The 22,213-nt window shown below is 45.2% G+C and overlaps 1 protein-coding gene across 13 annotated transcripts in view; it reads right to left on the reverse strand.

The window, feature by feature from the left end:
• ENOX1 (ecto-NOX disulfide-thiol exchanger 1) overlaps positions 1 to 22,213 on the reverse strand; it is a 680,015-nt gene that overhangs the window by 645,349 nt on the left and 12,453 nt on the right. For 3 of the 13 annotated variants that reach the window (XM_059892208.1, XM_059892203.1, XM_059892200.1), the window contains exon 2: positions 16,779 to 16,903. The exons of 8 other annotated variants lie outside the window; for them this stretch is intronic. The gene's annotated coding sequence lies outside the window, so the exon portion shown is untranslated. Of the gene's footprint in view, positions 1 to 16,778; positions 16,904 to 20,492; positions 21,233 to 22,213 lie in introns of those variants that run through there. 2 more of the 13 variants (XM_059892209.1, XM_059892206.1) reach the window with 1 other exon arrangement.

The following is a 22,213-nucleotide window of genomic DNA, read 5'->3' on the forward strand; positions in this document are numbered from 1 at the left end:
TGACTGTATTAAGTTTAATGTGTATAGCACAATGGTTTGATTTACATGTATTATGAAATGATGACAATAGGTTTAACTAACATCCATAAAATCTAAGAAATCTTTGTCAAACCCAATGTCACAAAGACTTTTCCCTATGCTTTCTTCTATAAGATTTATAGTTTTATGTTCTCCTCATATGTCTATAATCTATTCTGTGTTCATTTTAATACATACTACAAGGCATTCTTCAGCGTTCATTTTTTCGCTTTTGGATGCTGAATGGTTTCAGAGTCATTTGTTGAAGAAACAATCCTAGAGTCAGTGAATGAATCTAGGATTCCTTTGTCTATAACACACATGCACGTGTAACTCTTTCTGTCTCTTTCTGCTGTTCTAGCACTCTATACGTTTACTAAATTAACAGCACCACACTCTCGGTTACTAAGCTTTATAAGTCATTAAATCACCTAGTTTTTGTCTTTCAGTTTTGCTCATCTCTTCCAGAGTTGTTTTGGCTAGCTAGTCTAGTATTTCTGCATTTCTCTGTGACTTTTTAAGTTCATCTTTGCAATTTCAAAAACTACCAGCATTTTGATTGTGGGTGAATCTACAGATCAGTTTGGGGAAAACGGACATCGTAACAATATTGAGACTTCTGACCATGTACAAAAACACACCTCTCCATTTATTTAGGTCTTCTTTAGTTTTTCTCAGTAACAACGTGTGCATTTTTAGCGTCTAGGTTTTGCACATCTTTCATCAGGTTTATTCATAAGTATTTCTGTCTTTGATGCTATTGTAAATGGCATTTATTTCAATTTCTGATTGCTCAGTGTTAGTATAAAACAACTATTTTTATGTATTGATATTGTATCCTAGAATCTTGATCACTGGAATTAAGTTGCCATCTCAATGCCTCAGGGGAGAAAGAAAGTTGATCACAACCACATTCAGGAAACTGTATGCTGTGGAGATATATTTCCTAGGGGAAAATAAAGGAAGTCAAATATCTCCTCAACATTCCTGTTTCTATATTTCTGACCTAGATGGTTCAAATGAGTCCTTGAGATCATGAGCCAAGTGCTTTGGAAAAAGTTCTAAGATTAAATGCACATGGTCCTTCCTAAACTGTTTCTGAAATGAGCAACAGTATAATCCCTCAGCACAGAAAAGGAACTCCAGGGAGCCCGTAATAGTAGAGCTTTACCAACCTATTGGCCCTGATTCCTTCAGGGTGGTTTCTGCTCTTTTCCTCACCCTTTTATGACCAGGTTTTCTCAGTGGGAATCTAGCCCTTCCATTTCAGAACTGGGCCATAAATTGGAGGTTTTCCTCTATGAATCTACTTGCATGATGAATGATTAGTCTTGAGTTCCTGATTCTGAATTCTACGTATGAATACACGTCTACAGCCTGTGTAACTGAATCCACTTACGTGCTTATTGACCCCGCATCCATAAATAGGATGCCTGCTTCCCAGTGCAACATATCCTGTTTGCTGCATTGATTCTCCACAAGAGAAAATTCTGAGGTCACGTGTTCCACCATCCTTCACATCCCCAGAATTCTATCTGCTTGGGGCATAAAAGAAAGGACACCATTGTTACAAACCCCAGAACACAAAACCACTTCTCCATCCTACACTGCACAGGGAACGTCAAAGCATGCTCCTGAACTGAAAGGATCAGGGCTAGAATGCGAGCATCTCCAGCTATATTCACGTCTCCAGATGGCTATCACTGTCAGAAGCAGCACCCTTGAGTATGAATGGCACAAGCTATGAACACCAGAGCTCAATGGAGACGCCCGGGGAGAAACATACAGAATTAACATCAAAGAACGAAATCTGGTCAAAACTCCCTCAACCTGCTTCCTATCTTTCTGCGTTAATGTAACAGTTATTCAGGAGGCCTCTGCTGCTGTCTTAATCAGGGTCTCGCATACCTGGGAAGCTCTAATGCCTGTCCCTCCCATTCTCTTTTTCTGGTTATAAAGCATTACCTGTGGGCCATGAATTTCTCTCATATTAAAAAAAAAAAACAAACTTTGTACAACCATCATACACTTTACAGTATAAATTACAAAACACAATGAAGCCAAAATAAGAAAACAAATCATCATTAAACTAGCCAGCAAGAAATCACCACTCCTAACATCTGGTATATATTCTCTCAGACTTTTCTTCCTTGTTACAACATTTTCAAAACAAATGAAATCAGAAAGCTATCCACAGTGATCTTCTAAGTTGTCAAGGAGGTAAGCATGGCAGGAACACCTGTTGATTATTTTTTGCTGCGATTTTACCGAGAGAAGTAAACGTCACAGAGAGTGTTAAAACCTCCAACAAAAGCCGTAAAATAATTATGGTGTGACGCCTGTACTCCCTCCAGCCGCCTGTGGTTCATTACTAAAATGAGCAGAATTAACTAGCAAATGGAGAAATCCCTCACTAATTAGAACACCGTACTCGGAACACTCACTCAGCCAGGTAGCACAGACAGAGCTCTGGACAGCCCGGGTGCATAGGACCGCACACTGGGGGGCGGGAAATGGGGAAAAGATGAGGGCCATGTCGCTGCTGCTGAGAAGGAAAGAAATTTAATAAATGCAAGAGACCCAAAAAAAAAAAAAAAGTGTATATGAAGTGGGAGATACAAGCTGCTACTTGGCACTGTTCTGTACACCCATTTCTCTCACTGGGCTGGAAGTCCTCAGCAGGTGTGTGTATATATATACACTTTTTATATATGAAGTGTATACATATATTTGGCTATACCCCTTAGCATGCAGGAGCTTAGTCCCCTAACCAAGGAGGGGATCCAAGTCCCTGGCAGTGCAAGCACCAAGTCTTAACCACTGGAATGCTGGGGAAGTCCCCTTAGCAGGTATATTAATCGTCTTTTTTGTATCCCCCATGCGTGGCCCTTAGTTAAGATTTGCTAGATGAATTTAGGACTGCCCTAGAAGCAGCTGAGTTAAAACTGGAAGGGAAGAAATTAGCCTACAAAACATACTACAAAAAAAGATGAAGATATAATCTTCTTTAATTATAACTGTCCCATTCTGATTTTGGCAGAAGTCAACCCTGCATGTGTTAAAGGTAAATGCTTATAAATAAGCTGGATAAAATTAAGGCCCTAGGCATCTTTAATCCAATTTCTTAACACACACATACACACACACACACAGGTTTTCCAACTCCTAGGCAAATATACAGGGCTTCCCAAGTGGCTCGGTGGTAAAGAATCCACCTGCGAATGCAGCAGACTCGCATTTGATTCCGGTGTTGGGAAGATGCCCTGGGGAAGGAAATGGCAACCCACTCCAGTATTCTTGCCTGGAAAATCTCATGGACAGAAGAGCCTGGCAGGCAACAGTCCATGGGGTCACAAAGAGTCAGACACAACTGAGCGACTTAGCATGATGACTAGTCAAATATACTTTCACAAGTACACTACTTGTGTATTATAAAATAAAAATGAGAGTTGGACCATAAAGAAGACTGAGAACTGAAGAACTGATGCTTTCAAACTGTGGTGCTGGAGAAGACTCTTGAGAGTCCCTTGGACTGCAAGGAGATCAAACCAGTCCATCCTAAAGGAAACCAGTCCTGATTAGTCATTGGAAGGACTGATTCTGAAGTTGAAGCTCCAATGCTTTGGCCACCTGATGCGAAGAACTGAATCTTGGAAAAGACCCTGATGCTGTGAAAGACTAAAGGCACCAGGTGAAGGGGATGACAGAGGATGAGGTGGTTGGATGGCATCACCAACTCAATGGATATGAGTTTGAGCAAGCTCTGGGGAGTTGTTGATGGACAGGGAAGCCTGGCATGCTACAGTCCATGGGGTCGCAAAGATTCAGACATGAATGAGCAACTGAACTGAACCGAAAATAAAAATGGGTGGAAGATAATTATACAAGATACCTGATGTGGTATGTTAATTGCAAAATGGCCCTCAATTCTGTTACTCTCTGTATCCATACTCTTGGATATTTGATTTTGCAATTTCTCCCTTCAAGAGGTAGATGGTCTATTTTCTTGCTTCTCGAGTCATGGCTGGCCTTGTGACTTGCTGTGATTAATATAATACAAGGGAAGTGAAGGTGTGCCAGGTCTAAGTTGTTGTCTTGCTGTTCAGTAGCTAAGTCACGTCTGACTCTTTGTGACCTCATGGACTGCAGCATGTCAGGCCTCCCTGTCCTTCACCATCTCCCAGAGCTTGCTCAAACTCATGTCCATTGAGTTGATGATGCCATCCAACCATCTCATCCTCTGGCGCCCTCTTCTCCTTCTGCCTTCAATCTTTCCCAGCATCAGGGCCTTTCCCAAAGAGTCGGCTGTTCGCATCAGGTGGTAAAGTATTGGAGCTTAGACTTATGACTCAAAAGACCTGGAGGACCTCCACTCTCTCAGAACCCTGCCCGGTCACCAGACTGGCCTGTTGGATGAAGGCAGACAAGAGGGATGTGGCCCCATCACTCCTGCCGACAGAGAGCCGACCACCAGACTTGGGGCTGCCCAGGCCTGAGCCATGTGGCAATGTGCAGACAGAGGCAGATGAAACCCACCCTGAGATAACACTAAAAACCCACCAAGGTGGCTAAATAAAAAATAAGGATCACACCACGTGTTGGTAAGGAGGCAGCAAAACTGGATCACACAATTGTCGCTGGTGAGGGTGTGAAATGGGATAGCCATTGTGGAAAATAGTTTGGCAGTTTCTTATAAAACGAAGGCTCAGATGGTAAAGAATCTGCTTGCAATGTGGGAGATCCAGGTTCGATTCTTGGGTCAGGAAGATTCCCTGAAGAAGGAAATGGCAACCCATTCCAGTATTCTGGCCTAGAGAATCCCATGGACAGGGGAACCTGGTGGGCTACAGTCCCTAGGGTCACAAAGAGTCAGACATGTCTGAGTGACTAATACTTTCATTTTCCGCTATAAAAAGAAACATGAGGGAATTCCCTAGTGGTCTGGTGTTTGGGAGGCTGCCTGCTATTGAAGGGGGTGAAGGTTCAATCCCTGATCAGGAAATTAAGATCCCACATGCTGCAGGGTATGGCCAAAAATTAAAATAAATAAAACCTGAAAAAAATCCTTTAAAAAAAAAATGAAACTACCCACCACTCATACTCTTGGACATTTATCCTAGAGAAGTAATATGTTCAAAACAAAAAACCTACACACATGTCCACAGCAATTTTATTCTTAGCAGCTGAAAACCTGAAACAACCGTTTTTTAACATGCTTAAAAGCAGTCCAGTTTTTTAACATGCTTAAAAAACTGGACTGCTCCTCAACAACGAGTGTGCTAAGTCGCTTCAGTTGTGTCCAACTTTGTGCGACCCCATGGACTGTAGCTGTAGCCTGCCAGGCTCCTCCGTCCATGGGATTTTCCCAGGCAAGAATATTGGAGTGGGTTGCCATTTCCTGCTCCAACTATAAGACGTAACAAACTCTTGGCACACATCAATTCATGTGGTCAAGGTGCTCACTAGTGAACAGAGCCTACAGCAAGGCAAAGGAGACCTTATCTGCTCAAGGACCGGGAAACTTAGCTAACTCCATTTAGAAAAAGCTGTAGAATGGAACAAAGAAAATGTGTGTCAAACAGCTGGGTAAATGAAAACCTAGGCTGGAAATGGATAAGTCGCTATAATACACCTAAAGAGATGTAATTAAACACATATCCTGAGAGTCACAAGATCTTGCAGTCAAACTTATTTCCTTTTAAACTTTCAACCCCTCAAGCTATGCTCCACAATGCCTAATGAGAAAGTATCTCCCTTTAAAAAAAAAGTAAAGGAGATGCTGACCAGGCCAGTATCTTTCAGAGTTGAACGTTAACTGTAACACTCTAAATCAGAGCTTGGCGTAGGCATCCCAAGCTGCACATCAGAGTCATCGGGATAAGCATTTTGAAAATGAGAATTAATGGCCTCCATCTTCTATCACCTTGGAATGATAGAGAGTGATGTCACTTCTGGGTGTAGATAAAGGCAACAGTTTAAGACACTTACTTCTTTGATGGCATCTGAATCCAGCCGAGGTTCAGGCTCATCAAGCTGCACTGCGTTTAAGGGCATCCATTCATCCATCCATTCATTCAACAGGTAATCACCGGGCATCTCCTTTGTGTTAGGTACCACATCAGATGCTGCAGCTACAACTGTGAGCAAGGGTGACATGATCTCTGCCTTCATGAGACTGCTATTCCACGAGGCGAGGAACTTAATTTTTTTTTCTTTCTTTTCAAACATGTTATTTTGTGTTGGAGTATAGCCAATTGACAATGCTGTGATCGTTTCAGGTGAACAGCAGAAGGACTCAGCCATACATCCACAGGTATCCACTCTTCCCCAACACCCCCTCCCACCCAGGCTGCCACGTAATACAGAGCAGAGTTCCATGTGCTATCCAGTAGGTCCTTGTTGTTATCCATTTTGAATACAGCAGTGTGTACATGCCCGTCCCAAACTCCCTAACTATCCCTTTCCGGGGGGCAACCATAAGTTTGTTCTCTAAGTCTGTAAGTAGGAGAGGAGCTTAACTACTTGTTGATAACAAAATGTACAATAATGGGGATTACAGAGGGGCTTAAGACTTCACCGGATGCAAAAGAATCTACTCGTCTGAAAAGTTATCATCAACAGTAAGTTGATCTCTTCCACACAATGTAAAAATAGCTCAATTTTTTTTTTTTTTTTTGCCATTTAAGTAATGAAAACAAATACTTCATTTTGCCTGCCATTATCAAAGAGTATTCTGGTCTGGCTGAGTGTATTTTCTAGAAAGCTGTAAAGTATCACCCTGTGGTAACATTTTATTTAAAATTTCAAAAAACTACCAGTGACCCAGTGAAGTTGCTCACTCGTGTCCGACTCTTTTGCAATCCCATGGACTGTAGCCTACAGGGCTCCTCCATCTATGGGATTTTCCAGGCAAGAGTATTGGAGTGGGCTGCCATTCCCTTCTCCAGGGGATCTTCCTGACCCAGGGATCGAACCCAGGTCTCCTGCACTGCAGGCGGACCCTTTACCGTCTGAGCCACCAGGGAAGCCTAAAAAACTACAATCCTTCTACAATGCAACAAGTTATTCACACTTCTGTATCAGTACACTGCACAGGCAACTGGAATTTACTCTCCTTTCGATGGTGACACTGAGAATTCTGCCCAAGAGGACTGGATCTCTGGCCTGCTGTCTGCCCAGACCTGCCTACTGCCTCTCCAGGAGGACATCAGCATTGGGCCGCATCACACAGCCAGGGCAGCGCCGTGGTCTGTCTCCCGTACGGCCCACTCACTCCAGGGGCATAAGTCCCTGCCACCTGCCTCCACCACCACTCCTCACTTCTCACCTGCTTTCTTCAGCTTTTATTCTCCTTGTATTTTCTAAGCTAGATCAAAAATGAAAATTTCCAAGGGAACCCAAACAGCAGGCACAGTATTCAAATTTAAAGTAAAAAGACTCTTTGCCTACAACAGAATTCAAATGCATGGGATTTGTGAAAAGTCTTTTTGGGGTGTGTGTGTGTCTGGGGAGGGTGCTGAGGGATACTGTGCTTTCCTGCCTTCGCTTCAGAATCACAGCTATTCCAGAGCAGAAAAGTGGAAGAAAACAAAGAAAGAAACACCACCTGCCTGGCAGTGAGAACTATGTCAATTCATATTACTACAGCATTTTTCCCTCAGAGGAGATTTGCACTATTATCTTGCTTATTTTCCCCAAATGCATGAGATACAGAAAAAAACCAAGTACAGCTATTAATACTTGGAGAGGGAGGTTGTGGTGATCAAGACTGTGAGTTGTCCAAAGTCACAGGAAGAGACCTGAGGGTCTTCCTGCCTTGTGGTCTTCATTTTCATCCCAAAAAACAATGTTTCCCAAGGCTTCCAGAGACGAGCTTCCCACAAGATACCTGATTTTCTGCTCAGATATAGAGACACTGGAATTAAAAAAAAAAAAAAAAAGGAAGTTCCTCAAAACTAAGATCAGTAAATTTTTCTAATAGATGTTTTCAATCATGAAAACCACCATTATTTCACACAAAGATTTATGGATAGTACCTAAAACTTATAGGAAAATACTCATTTTTCTACACCATCAGATGGACTTGTCACTTTGAAACTGCTGAGATAAATGCAAAAACTCTCAGAGTACTTGTCATACAGTGAAGAAAAAAAAAAAGCAACAGCATGCTATGACAGCATGTAAAACTACACACTTTCACAAGACTTTGCATTAGAAAGTTACAAATATTAACCACCCGCCCACTCTCTTTGGCTGTCCTCTCAGGCACTAGACCGGATTGTTTTCAGATGAATTTCACTATGGGGACCCACCTCTACTGGCTATTCAACTAGAGGGACTCCGGCGCCTCTTCTTTCTCCTCATTAGTGTCTGCGGAATCTCCCAGGATGCTTGTAATATGATATAAGTGTTCACAATGGTCTCGTTGCTTTAAGCCAAATTTGTGTCACTTCCCAGCCTCAATGAGTAAAATACTACCAACTTCTACAGCAGAGGAGTTGGAAATAGCATTCCGGGCAGTCAGCAGCACATCAGGAAGAGAAACAAAAATGGTAAAATAAAAGCGTGAGTCCGTGTCCTTCTTGAGGTCACTGCTGCCTCCTCCTGTAAATCTAATCACTGCACATCCTCCTCCTCCACTTTTTCTGCACCAGATGTCAAATAAAGCTGGACCTCCCACTCCAGTACCCTTGCCTGGGAAATCCCGTGGGCAGAGGAGCCTGGCACACTACACTAAGAGTCAGGCACGACTTCGAGATTAAACAACAACTAGCGGGCACAGAGGAATCACATTTAAAGAGCCCAGGTGAGCGTGAGGCGGCCAGGACCGCCGAGATGCATCTTGAGGGACAGCTCAGCGCTGGCGGGAGTCCGGAGAATTCCTCTGACAACATCTCCATCAGGCGAGAGGCTCATAAATTAAAGCCGCCCGGGGGCAGTTTAAACTCTGTTACCAGCCTGGTCTCTCCTTCCACACTGCCCCTTCTGTTTGCAGCTCCCAGATAAGGGTGAGCTCAGGGTGTGGCCACTGCCAGTCCTTCTGTGCAGACCTCCTTCCAACCTTCCCCTTCCTCCCCAGGCTGATGTTGAGAAGAGAGAAGCAAAGCTGTGCAGGTAGGGCGTCGTCATTTACTCTATGGGGAAAGCCAGGCCTCCGTTCTCTGTGATAATTGGGAAGTTACCTCCCTTTTAATGCTCCAATTGGAGTTTCTTGCTTATCAACTTCCTCTGCTGTTTACTCAACCAGGGGATAAAATTTGCATTTAACTCCCTACAACTGCTGCTGTATGTCTTTTAAGTCAGGTCCCCAGCCTCCAGGATCTAGGGCCTGATGACCTGAGGTGGAGCTGATGTAATAATAATAGAAATAAAGTGTACATAAATGTAATGCATTTGAATCATCACAAAACCATCCCCTAATCCCTGGTCTGTGGGAAAACTGTCTTCCGCAAAACCCGTCCCATGGTACTGAAAAGGCTGGGGACTGCTGCTCTAAGCAGTACTGCTACCAGTTAAGTACTGAACCAGACAAAACAAAATATAGAAAGAAAAGAAGAAGCTGGATCTCTTGCCTCCAAGAAGAGTCAGCCAGTGGTACCCATGTTCACCAGGAAGACGTCAAGAATCTGGGACACTCGTTCACTTGGATCCTACAGTCCCAAGGAAAGGCACTTGGGATAGCCAACTGTGAAAGTTAGGCAGGATATCTTCTCTTACTTTTCATCATGCAAAACGATACTTATTCTACCTGAAATCAGAAAGCATTTTAAGAAAAAAAAAGGGGGTCACACTATATGAAGCCCATATTTATGGACTATTTACATTTTTTGTTAATGTAATTAAGAGGATGTCTAAATGATTCAATCAATTCTCAATTATTCCTACTAATGGAGTGGATCAATACAGTTGGAGAGCCTGAAATGGCAGCCCACGAAGTTTAATGATGGCTCATAAATCCCGTCTCTTTATTATTGGTAGATGGGTGCGTTGAATATTCTTCAGGTTTAATAGAATTCATCAATTCACAGTGCTTGGGACTCTTAGAGGGTCGTTCTGTTCAACCTTCTTTTGCACACAAGGGAAACCTGGCTTAAAATGCTGAAGGCACCACCACTGTAAACGGAAGGTGGGGCGGGGCTCAGTGTAACCATGGCAACTGACACTGTGCCGTAGAGCCCTGTGGCCTATATTTTAAAAGAAGTCTTAAAAACAACTAGTTGCTTCAGTTAGTGTCTTTCACCTCCAGCCCCATCCTTAGTAGACTTCCCAAAACACTAGTAACAAATACCACCTACTGAGAACCTCCTCAGTACAAGTTTCAGATGGATTTAATACTCCAGCATACATAGGACTTAATGTCCTTCCATCATGCCATGGCTATGGATTGACATCTTCCTCGAGGAAATAAGCAATTAGCAATTTTGATTTTAAAAATGGATCATTGAAATTTTCGCTAGCCTGGAAGCAGCAAAAGGCTTCTGTAGATCAATTATGCAAGAGGGGTAACATAGCAACTTACTTAAAAATAAAATGTGAGCGCAGGCTGGAAATAGAGTTACATGCATCCGCATGGAGACGGAAGACTCACAGAGCATCTGGATCCTCAACACGTGAGGATGTAGCCTGTTCCAGAAGAATTCTGAAGGCGACTCCAGACTTCCCACAACCTTCCCTGGCAGCACATGTTCCCGTCTGCCTCTCTCAGCACCGTCAGGAATGAGACACCAATTTCAAAGCTGTCTGTGTCCATGAGTGGCTGAGTCGCGTTAGCCATGTCCGACTCTCTGTGACTCCATAGGCTGTAGCCCACCAGGCTCCTCTGTCCCTGGGATTCTCCAGGAAAGAATACTGGAGTGGGCCACCAAACATTCCTCCAGAGGATCTTTCTGACCCAGGGATCAAACCCAGGTCTCATGTTTGCTGCGCTGGCAGGCAGGTTCTTTACCACTAGTGCCACCTGGGAAGTCCCTAAAACCTGCCTACTGCAATTTAATGGGGCTTCCCTGGTGGCTCAGATGGTAGAGAATCCGCCTGCAACGCAAGAGACTCAGGAGCAGGAGACCCAGGTTTGATCCCTGGGGTGGGAAGATCCCCTGGAGGAGGAAACGGCAACCCACTCTAGTCTTCTTGACTGGGAAATTCCATGAACAGAGGAGCCTGGTGGGCTACAGTCCATGGGGTCACAAGAGTTGGACAGGACTTAGTGACTAAACAACTGTCATTGAATAGGTGTGTGTTTTTGCCTAAATTTGCCAAAATGAGGTCGCTGACAACATAAACAAGGGGATATGGTGCCGCTCACGTGTCGGTGCTACAGAGGAAAAGGTGCCTCAACCTACCTCTCCCCCGTCCCAGCCCACACCCCAAACATCTATGCAAACATTTCTAAACGTACAAAAAAAGTGAACACGAGGGAGTTCAAGAAATCCTTGAGAGGTCTGTGAACGAGAACACTGCTGGAACAGAAGGTCTTATGTTCCACAAGGAAACATCCTCATAAACCCAGCTGAGAAATGAGCCCACTTGTAACCACACAACCGGGCGCCGGGATAATTACAATAGAAACACTTTATTTCAAATCATGAAAAGAGTTACACTTGATCTTCTTGTTAGCAGGGGCTGTGCAGACAGCAACATTAACTGTGAAATGTAAGGGCAGATAACAGCTGATTTGAAAGGGGATTGTGTAAATCTAGTTAAGGAGCAACTTTAGAAGATTATTTTCAATTACTGAGATAGCATCATGGTTCTCAGGAAAAAAAAATGGAAAGGTTTGTTCTTTACACCACATACAGTGTACTGAGTCTAACAAAACCACCTGCTTTCAGGCAATAATATCAGCCAGCAGCTAATACGCCTTGCTTCCACTTTACCCTCCCCTTCTTCAAGTCATTTTCAATTATTGCTAGCACTCACTCAGCTCTGTGACCAAAAAGTCATTTCCGCAGGAGAAACAGCTTTAAAAGAAAGATCCCCTTCAGAATAATTACTAAAAGCTTTTAGATTTCCAAGTGCCAAATATACATAGCCTGGGAGACCTCTAAACTAGGGCCGAGGTCAGGCAGGTAAAGAAAGGGTGCCTGATCGTTGATGGAGTGGCAATTGCTTCACCTGTCGGAACATTTAACCCAGAACGTCTGGGCCTTGGCCCCCAGTCACCCCAGCTCATATACAGGAATGCACGCAGATTCATACGTTGCCCAAAATGCAAGCTACATTGCTAGCTACATGAGATAACCTTGTCAAGTGAAATCCCCATTTGTCATTTGCTTTAACGTGGCTTGTGTAGGGGGTGCTAATGCTACAAAGAATCTAGCCTAAGAGCTTCCCTGGTGGCTCAGTGGTAGAGAGCCTGCCTGGCGGGTTCAAATCCTGGGTTGGGAAGATCCCCTGGAGAAGGAAATGGCAACTCACTCCAGTATTCTTGCCTGGAGAATCCTGTGGACAGAGGAGCCTGGTGGCTACAGTCCATGGGGTTGCAAAGAGTCGGACACGACTGAGTGACTGACACTCTCACTGAATTTGTTTCCTCACCTTTAAAACTGGGACAATAATAATTACCCAGTTCATTCAGAAGTCACAATGATCAAAAGATAAGATGGTACTTTGCACACTATTAGATGCTGTATAAATGCAAGCAATGATTAATATCTCAGTGTACAAATATAGTATGATATCTCCACATGCAGCAAAAATGTTATTATTCCCCATGTGCACCACATGCCTATGCTCGATTTCCATATTCTTTTCCCAAAAGTGAAAATCGCTCAGTCATATCCAACTCTTTGCAACCCCATGGACTTATATATATACAGCCCATGGAATTCTCCAGGCCAGAACACTAGAGTGGGTAGCCTTTCTCTTCTCCAGGAGATCTTCCCAACCCAGGGATCGAACCCAGGTGTCCCGCATTGCAGGTGGATTCTTTACCAGCTGAGCCACCAGGGAAGCCCGAGAATCCTGGAGTGGGTAGCCTATCCCTTCTCCGATGGATCTGCTGAACCCAGGAACCAAACTGGGGTCTCCTGAATTGCTGGCGGATTCTTTACCAACTGAGCTATCAGGGAAGCCTAATCAGAAAGAGAAATTAAAAATTTAGCAGAAGAGCACACTTCACTGTCTTTAAAAAAATGTTCTTCTGACACTGAAACTAAATATTTAAAAGTCAGAGAATCATTAAAGTCACTTTACATGCACTTCTCCTCCCATTCAAGGGCTTCCCTGGTGGCTCAGATGGTAAAGAATCCACTTGCCAATGCAGGAGACCCAGGTTTGATCCCTGAGTCAGGAAGATCCCCTGGAGGAGGGCATGGCATCCTGGAAAATCCCCATGGACAGAGGAGCCTGGGGGGCTGCAGTCTGTAGCGTTGCAAAGAGTTGGACACGACTGTGGCTGAAGAGCAACAACTCTTCCCTTTAATTAGCCACAATTTTCTGTGCAGATGTGTGACTACAGATGCCACCAAATCCTGCAGATTCCGCCATCAGGCTGTCACCTCAAAAGCAAAACGGCACCTCTCTAGAAGCACAGCTCCACAACATCCTGGAGGACTGGGGCAGCTCTCTGAAGAGGCAAAGCAAACCGAGAGATGATGTCACTCTTCAGCTGGTGGGAACTGAGGACTGTGTGCTCAAGGTTTCTCTTCAAATACCTCTGCTCTTCCTAACCAAAATGCTCCCTTGTCACAGAAACAGAAAGAATTCTCTCAGTTGATCAAGACCACCGCTGCACAGTAGGAAATCCTAAAGCAGTTCTCTGAGCTTGAGGAAGCACAGCATCCTAGCCTCATCCAAGCCACAACCATGCCCTCTGAGGCCCCAGGACAACAGGGCATTGTCTTCGCAACGTCTCAGTGGCAGAAGGACGGGCTTGATACAATGACGCTTCAAAGCCCGTATGCTCCCAACTGTCCCATTATGGATTTGTCATCGTTTTAAGGTGACAAAAAAAACTCTAAAATGACGTTTACAGTCCACTGCTCCCTTCCTATAGAAGAACTGAATGGGGACTTCCCTGGGGGCCCAGAGGTTGAGACGTCACCTTCCAATGCAGCGGCTGCGGGGCTGATCCCTGGTCCAGGGGAACTGGGGTCCTGCATGCCTCCTGGCCAAAAAGCCAGAAGAGAAACAACAGGGGCAATACTGCAACAAATTCAGTCAAGACTTTAAAAATGGTCCACATCAGGGCCTCCCTGGTGGTCCAGTGGTTAAGAATCCGCCTTGCAATGCAGGGAACCCCAGCTTGATCCCTGGTCTGGGAAGCTCCCTCATGACCGGGGCAACTAAGCCCCTGTGTCACAACTGCTGAAGTCCGAACACAAGCCTGCCCTCGGCAGCAAGGGAAGCCGCTGCGATGAGAAACCCACACGCCACAACTAGAGAAAGTCCTTGTGTAGCAAAGAGCGCCCAGTGTGGCCAAAAATAAATCAATAAAAAATAAATACACAATTTTAAAAAACAGCCCACATCAAAAGAAGAAGAATGAAACAGACATAGTTTCTAAACATGCAGATATATTCAAGGTCAAGCTACGGCTAGTCAAAATCCTGCAAAACAGCTAAACAAATCTCATCATTGGCTGGGAGGCTGGGAACATTCGAGTCCTCACTAAAGGGATGGATGAAAAGCCTGTCCCAGCTGCAAGTGATCATAAGCGACTTGATCATCAGCTGCCCGCTACAGCTGTATGCACCGCTCAGCTCACCCAAAGAGATTCACGCTCTCGTGGTGCCAAAATAAATGTCTCTCGTCCAAAAAAAAAAAAAAAAAATCGCCCATTTGAAAATAACTCTCTAATCTGCATCCTTTCAATAGAACTGAAGTGCACTTCACCAACACAGAGGACGGGCATCTTGAATTAGCAGAGAACTATTTTTAACACATGAAGGATAAGATATGAAATTAGTTTCACGGGGAATGAGAACCTCGGAGATTATTTACTTTGCCTTAATTACTTTGACTCACCATTAATTTAGCTTTCCTAGGGTACTCAATATTTCACGCTAAGATTTGGAGACCAAAGAGACGGGAGCACAAGTCTGGAGCTCCGGGTCGGGCGGAGGCGCGGATGGTCGAAGCCCAGTCACAGTGTGTGCCGCTCGAGAACACGTTCAGGGGCCCATTTCTGTTGTTTTTCCACCCCGGGACCAGGAGCTGTGCCCTGAAGGATGCACAGAGCCAAACTTTATTCAGCTTCTGTTCAACTCCTCGGCCAATAACATCACTAGTGCTCATAGCTACTCAGGCGACTGCCAAATAGGGCAAGCCTCGACTGCCTGGAGCCTAGGGGAAGTGAGCTGGGGCTGCACGCTTCAAGAAGTTGTTAATGATCGGTGCAGCTGGGCGATGCAGTGATTCCCAGGAAAGGAGACAGAGAAGCCAGCCTAGCAGACAGTCCACGATGGCTGCATGCGAGCATCCGTGGGTCAGGAGGCGCTCAGCTCCCAGTAAAGCACTCACGATGCCCGGGGGGCTGCTGTGTGCAGCTGGGCACTGACTGAAGTCCTGCAACGCACCCCCGGGGCCCAAATCGCCTGCCCGCCGGCAGACGCCGCGGACAAGGGCTGCGCCCGGCAGCGGACAGCAATGCACAGGTTCCCGGATGCAGGAGGGGACTTGCTGGGATCACTCAACCTGCTGGTGCTTCCCCCATCCTCCTGCTCCACGTGGCCTTCAGCAGTTGGGGGGCTTGGGAGAGGGGTGCAGTGGGCAGAGACCCTGAGACCCACGATCTTTCTGACCCACAATCGAAAGGACTCTCCCTTACTCTCAAGGTCAGAAGAACTGACCGTGTGTTACGTAATCCCATTCCTGAGAGTTCAAGCCCTTCTTTTTCTCCAGGAGGCACGCTACACCCTGACATTCTCTTTTCCCCTATAAAGGTATTTTTCACTCCGACACAGCTGTGCTTTATTTGGAAGTTGCCCTTTTGCTTCTTTCTCTTGATGAGGATATTGTTTGACTTCACCGAGCTGTAGCCTTCGAGCGTGCTGAACCCATATCAACAACGGAGCAGCGAGGTTCACACGTCTCCAGAACTCTGCAACTTCTCTATTGGTGATAAAATAGCTCTCATGGAAATATGCTTCCACGATAAACATTTCTAATTTAGCAATAATAATTTATATTTCTGTAGCACATGCATAGCTTTGAAACATGCTCACATATATTATGAAAGAGAAAGTGTGAAAGTGTTAGTCGCTCAATTGTGTCCTGACTCTTAGTAACCCAACAGACTGTAGCCCACCAGGCTTCTCTGTCCATGGGATTCTCCAGGCAAGAATACTGGAGTAGGGTGCCATCGCCTTCCCTCCTGACCCAGGGATCGAACCCGGAGCTCCTGCACTGCAGGCAGATTCTTTACCATCTGAGCCACCAGGGAAGCCTATGCTTCATCTTAGCTACTTTTCCCCACCTGGCCCCTTTCCACCAGGCTCCTGCTCATGAAACTGCCACCATGCAGTCATGTCCCACAGGGAACTCTGTCCTCTTTGTCACTGCCGACGCAACAACAGTGGATGTCACTGCAGCTTTCTGGGTCACACACCTCATTTGTGCCATTCGCACTTTCAGTCCCTTTTATCATTTACAATTCTCCGGTGACTCTCCTCACTGCCATATCTTAATTTTAATACTAGACACTACATTCATTCCTTGGCATCATCAGAGAAAACAAAGCACAATGCCATTAATCATTTCCACTGGGCAGAAAAGGAGCCTCAAAACACAGTGTGGTGGAAGACAGGGTTCAAACTTCCTACCTCTTCCTCCTACCGGCTGTGACAGCGGACCAGGTGCTCAATCTTCTGGAGCTTTGCTTTCCTCTGGTTACTGACATAAGAAAAGGTTGCCATGAGGATTAAACTGGACGGCATGTCAACTGTGCCTGCAAATACACAAGAGACGCCAACTGCAATCCTCCTGCTGGGTCCCCGCTCACGCAACTGTCATTCACACCAGCAAAGGTGATCCCGCAAGCAGCACCTCTGTGCCCTTGGGTCCCCAAAGCGTGTCTTCGCAGGAGCCTCGCCACTCACTTCCTCCAAAGGATGACCACGGCACACGAGATCCTATCGTCCCAAAGATCACTGGTTTCCAAGCTTTTTTCTACAAAATTCAACTGCAAGACGTTCCAACGTACTACAGTTGAAACTGCAGGGTACACGCATGAATGGCCATCCTCTCCTGGCGTTTCCAATCCCATCTGGCCTGTCTTCGTACCACCCTGAGACGGGAGTCGACAGCAACAAAGTGGATGCAGAGCACGTGCTGATGGCAATTTGCAGGTGGCCACTCAGGGCACCCAAAGAGCCATCCCTGAGCCGCCGCCCACCAAGCACGAGACTTGCAGCTGGCAGAATCTGTCCTTTTTGCCTGCCTGGTGAAACATTTTTACACCACAGAAGCTTTGATTAATCTTAAATTCTGTCACATCAAATTTGTCTTGCTCAGAAAAATTGTGACATCTGAAATTCTACTGTAAATCCGAAGTCTCTGCTTAATGATTCAAAAACTTAAAAAAAAAAAAAAAAAAAGGCTCCCAACAGGCAGTTGAGGGATTTCAACATGTAACTGGCAAAAGGGTGGTTTTAGAGCTTGGATGGTGGGTGGCTTACGGCTATTAGATGGAAAGTGGACATACTTTTTGATCCAGCAACTCTTCTAATAAGAATTTACCCCAGTGAGGTCACTGCGCAGGTGTAAAATGGTGTACATACAAGCATACTTAGAGTGTCAATGATTTTTCAATAGAAAAATCAGAAACAACTTAAACGTCCATCAGTAAAGCCTGGAGTAGGGGCTTCCCAGGCGGCTCAGCGGTAAAAATCCGCCTGCCAAGCAGGTAATGTGGGTTCAGTCCCTGGGTCAGTAATATCCCTTGGAGAAGGAAATGGCAACCCACTCCAGTATTCTTGCCTGGAGAATCCCATGGACAGAGGAGCCTGGAGGGCTACAAAAGGGTCACAAAAGAGTCAGACACGGCTGAGTGACTAAACAACAACAAAGTCTGGAGTCAAGCCTAAGAGACGGCATTAGCTGCCTCCTCAGCAAGCTGCCTCCTCAGCAAGCTGTTTCCGGTATTTTCTAGCAGAACTCTGGATGTGTGTATGCACTGAGATTGGGTCAGATTAGCACAAACTTCTACCCAAATCTGAAGCAATCAGTGCATGCCACTTCCCTGGTAGCTTTACCTATGATGGTTCAAGCAGAAGGAAGCCAGGATTTCCGTTTTTGTTTTTTTTTTTTTGATGACGATGATGATTTGTTTATTTGATGATTAAGAGCAGCTATCTTTCACTGGACAGTGAATGGATCCCTAGAACTTCAGCTGTTTTGCCATCATGAGGAGCAAGGGAAAAAGCAAGTTCTAAAGAAAGAAATCCTGAATCCTGATTAAATCATGCCTGCAGCCCCAGCCCACAGGATTTTTCAGTATGTTCTATTATTTAAGCTAGTTTGCCCTGGGATTTGCATTACTCACAATGAAAAGCATCCAGTACAACTATTCAGTCATTAAAAAGATAAGATATATTTGTTGACATGGAAGGATGCCCAGCACACGTCAGCAGAACAACAGAGTAGATTACAGAATAGCATGCACAGCAAAATCCCTTTTATTTAGAATTTCATCTGTATATCATGTATACATGTACATGTGCAGATACATACATATATATATAGAGAGAGAGAGAGAGACAGAGACAGAGAGATATGCCTGGAAGAACTTTACTAAAATGTCAGCAAAGGTTAGCTCCAATATTTCTGAAGACTTTAACCTTCCTCTTTGTATTCTTCTAAAGTGTTTGCTCTCATATAACAACATGTATTTGGGCAGGGCACAGAAAAATCAAGCTTTAAGGAAAGTTATTTACTGATTCTGTGTATCTTGAGCGTAAAATAAGTGGACAGTTTTACCTCCTATCCCTCACAAATCCGAAGTATTTCAAGATTTAAAAAAATGAAGATGCTAGCCAGACACTCAAAATATTATTTCTTTATAAAATTCCATGATGAAGCAGTGAAACCACTTTAAGATCTGAGTTTGTACACTGGTGAAAAAGAAACACAGCCCGAGGTGCCTAAGCGTCTTTCTAGGAGAGTGGAAATAATATTAATCAAAATGAAACATCTTCTTAAAGAAGCTGAGCACCTCATTTTCCCAAAAGGGAAAGCGGGAGTAGGGGGAGGGCAGGAGGGGCAGAGAGAGGGCAACCCACAGCTGCTTCCAGAAAGAGCAGTGCCAGTGGGCAGGAAAAGGGCACAGGGCGGGCTGCTGTGGGATGCTGCCATGCTGGGGTGCAGACAGCTTAACCCCTTGGCTGCTGGCGGACAGCCGCACCCTTTTCTTATGGGGACAGTTCCCCCAGCAAACCTAACCCCACTCCCCAGCAGCGAGGACTGTGACAGTCCCTTCAAGCTCTCCAAAGGTGATCGCTTCAAGCAGACTAGAAAGCTAGATGCTCTCCATGAGCTATCTCAGTTCTAAAGGTATAATTCAACCAAACGTATTATCTAAACTGTTGGGAGGAAGAGGATTATTTGAAAGATCCAAACACCATTAGGACAGAATCATCTGAGTGGCTTAGACGTGGCGGGAAATTCTGTCTGTAAGAGGTAGCACTGGGTTAGAAAAACATACCAAAGGCAAGTGGAAAAGAGAAGTCAAAGACAAAAATCTCCATCTCTTTGTTGGTGATTTTTACTACAGCTTGTAGGATTTTCTGACTATGAAGTCTCAAAAACTTTGGCTCTAAAGTCAGTTATTTTGAGGACATACCTCTTTAAAGTTGTAAGAATCTTGTAACTAGAAGGTAACTCCAAAAATACCAAGATGGTTTTCTTTACAAGTTAATTTCCTGCAGTTGTTGGCTTTTTTTTTTTTTTTTTAACAATAAATTAGGCTTCCCAGGTGGCTCAGTGGTAAAGAATCTGCCTGCCAAGCAGGAGATGCTGGTTCGATCCCCAGGTTGGGCAGATCTCTGCAGAAGGAAATGGCAACTCACTCCATGGTTCTTGCCAGGAGAATCCCATAGACACAGGAGCCTGGCGGGCTACAGCCCATGTGGTCACAAGAGTCAGACGTGATTTAGCGACTAAACATCAACACGATAAATTACTACACAGTACCTACACTGTATTTCATGATAATGCCATTGTTCACAAGTCACTCGGGGAGAGGCAGGACACTCCCAAGGGAAAAGAATCAAAAACAAACACCACCCATAGAATTATCTACATTACACATCCCAGTCCGCCTTCAGGATTAAGTCAAAGATACATCTCGGAAAAGCATCTCTCCCACTCAAAGTCACAAGCACGCGCTAGGCAATCCGTTTGTCTATCCTGTGTCTCGTTCTGATTCATCCCTCTTGGATGGACTGCTGGCGACCTTCAACCTGAAAGGGCATCGGAATGAGAAGACCGTAAGTGGTTCTCAAACCGCAGTTCCCGTAAGAATCCCTTAGGGAACCCACCTCATTCCTTCTGCTTCGGTATCTGGGGGTGGGCTTAAGAAGCTGTACCTCCAACAAGCATCCTCCACACGTCTGTCTCAACGGGGTGTGGATCACCCTTTGGGAAACACTGACGTAGGCTATTACAAGGTGACCAAGCCACTTGCAGATCATCGCACGTGACGGTCCGACGCTCACGCGGCTCACCGCACCCTTCTCCACATCTCGGGTGACTCCTCTGGCCCCCCTGGTCCAGGAGCCACGCCACCACCTCTCCCTGCAGTCGACTCTAATTTCCCAGTTGCCTGTCTTGCTTCCACTCTTGCCCTCTCTAATTCCGTCTCCAAAAGCTTGCCAGAAAGATGTTACGCAATAAAATCGCACCACGTGACTCCCTAAAACCCACGACTGCTGCGTGGGTCGGGGGTTTCCATTCCGGGTGGTGAAAATGTTTTAGGATGGACATGGGTGGCAACTGCACAACGCTGTGAACACACAAAACGCCGATTTGTTCACTTTAAAATGCTTCGGCTTGTGTTGTATAAATTTCACCCCGATTAAAAAGAAAGAAAGAAAAACAAAACAAAAACCTTTTCAGTGATGCCCCAGGGTGTTTGGGCTAAAATCCAAAGTTCTCAGCTTGGCCTGGCAGGTCCTGCACCACCAGACCCCAGCCTACCCTCAGCAGCCTCATGCCAGCCACGGTCACCCTCATTCTGCCCTGAAGCCACACCGCCTCTTCCAGGGACTCCCGCTCACACACAGACCCTCCCCACCACCGCGCCCTGCAACAACCCCAACCAATCTCCAGGTCTTGAATGACTCTCCCACACAGGCCTTCCCTAACCACCCTCACGGTATCTTTTCAGAGAAACCTGGTCTTTTCCAAGAACTTCTCATAAGCTTCAGTTACATCATGCTTTTTGTTTTACTTGATATTCTTTCCAGTAAACTATGGGACTCCCCGGAGGACAGGACCGGGACTTTCTGTCCGCTCCTGTGTTCCCAGCACCCAGTGGGAACCTGGCAACCATAAAATCATTTGGCACAAACGTTTGTGTAGTGTGCCTTCCTCCAAAACCATTAACCCTTTGCTACAAACAGAGTAGAGAGCTGGGTCACAATATGACGGGAGATTTAAAATATACATGTCAACATTATAAATAACTAGATGAGAAACGTCACAGACCACTGAGGGCCGACTCAGCACAGTACAGAGACACCCACCTGGCGCAGAAAGCAAGCTCTCTGCCTTCTGCAGCACCTGCTTTGTTTCTGGGCCGTGTCAAGTCCCTGATGCCCAAGAAAACTCCAGATCCAGACTGTCTCCTCGTGCCACTGCCCATCGCTGAGGAATACGGGAAGAAACAGAGACTGTATCTCTGCAGAGAGATACACCTGAGCCAGGTGCAAGACCAACCTTCGGAAGGATGTCAGGGGAACCCGTGGGCTGGCTCTCTCGTGGGTACCAATTCCTCAAAGGAAACTGCGGAGAGCCTGACCTGGGAAGAGAGGATGCTGAACTCAGTCTGTTCTGAGGGATATTTCTTTGCAAGAGAAATAGAGGAGAAACTCACATAAGAGCAGACATAATTGGTGTTTTGTTACTAAACAAATTGTTCTTTGGTGATTATAGGTGTGCAACTGACTTATTCTTTTCAATCTTGCATTTGTATTAACTAGAACCCTAATTTGTAAGTGTGTCTTAATTAACTTCCTTCAAAGCTTCTGCCCATTGAAAA

Source organism: Bos taurus, chromosome 12, assembly GCF_002263795.3.
Source record: "Bos taurus isolate L1 Dominette 01449 registration number 42190680 breed Hereford chromosome 12, ARS-UCD2.0, whole genome shotgun sequence".
NCBI lineage: Eukaryota > Metazoa > Chordata > Mammalia > Artiodactyla > Bovidae > Bos > Bos taurus.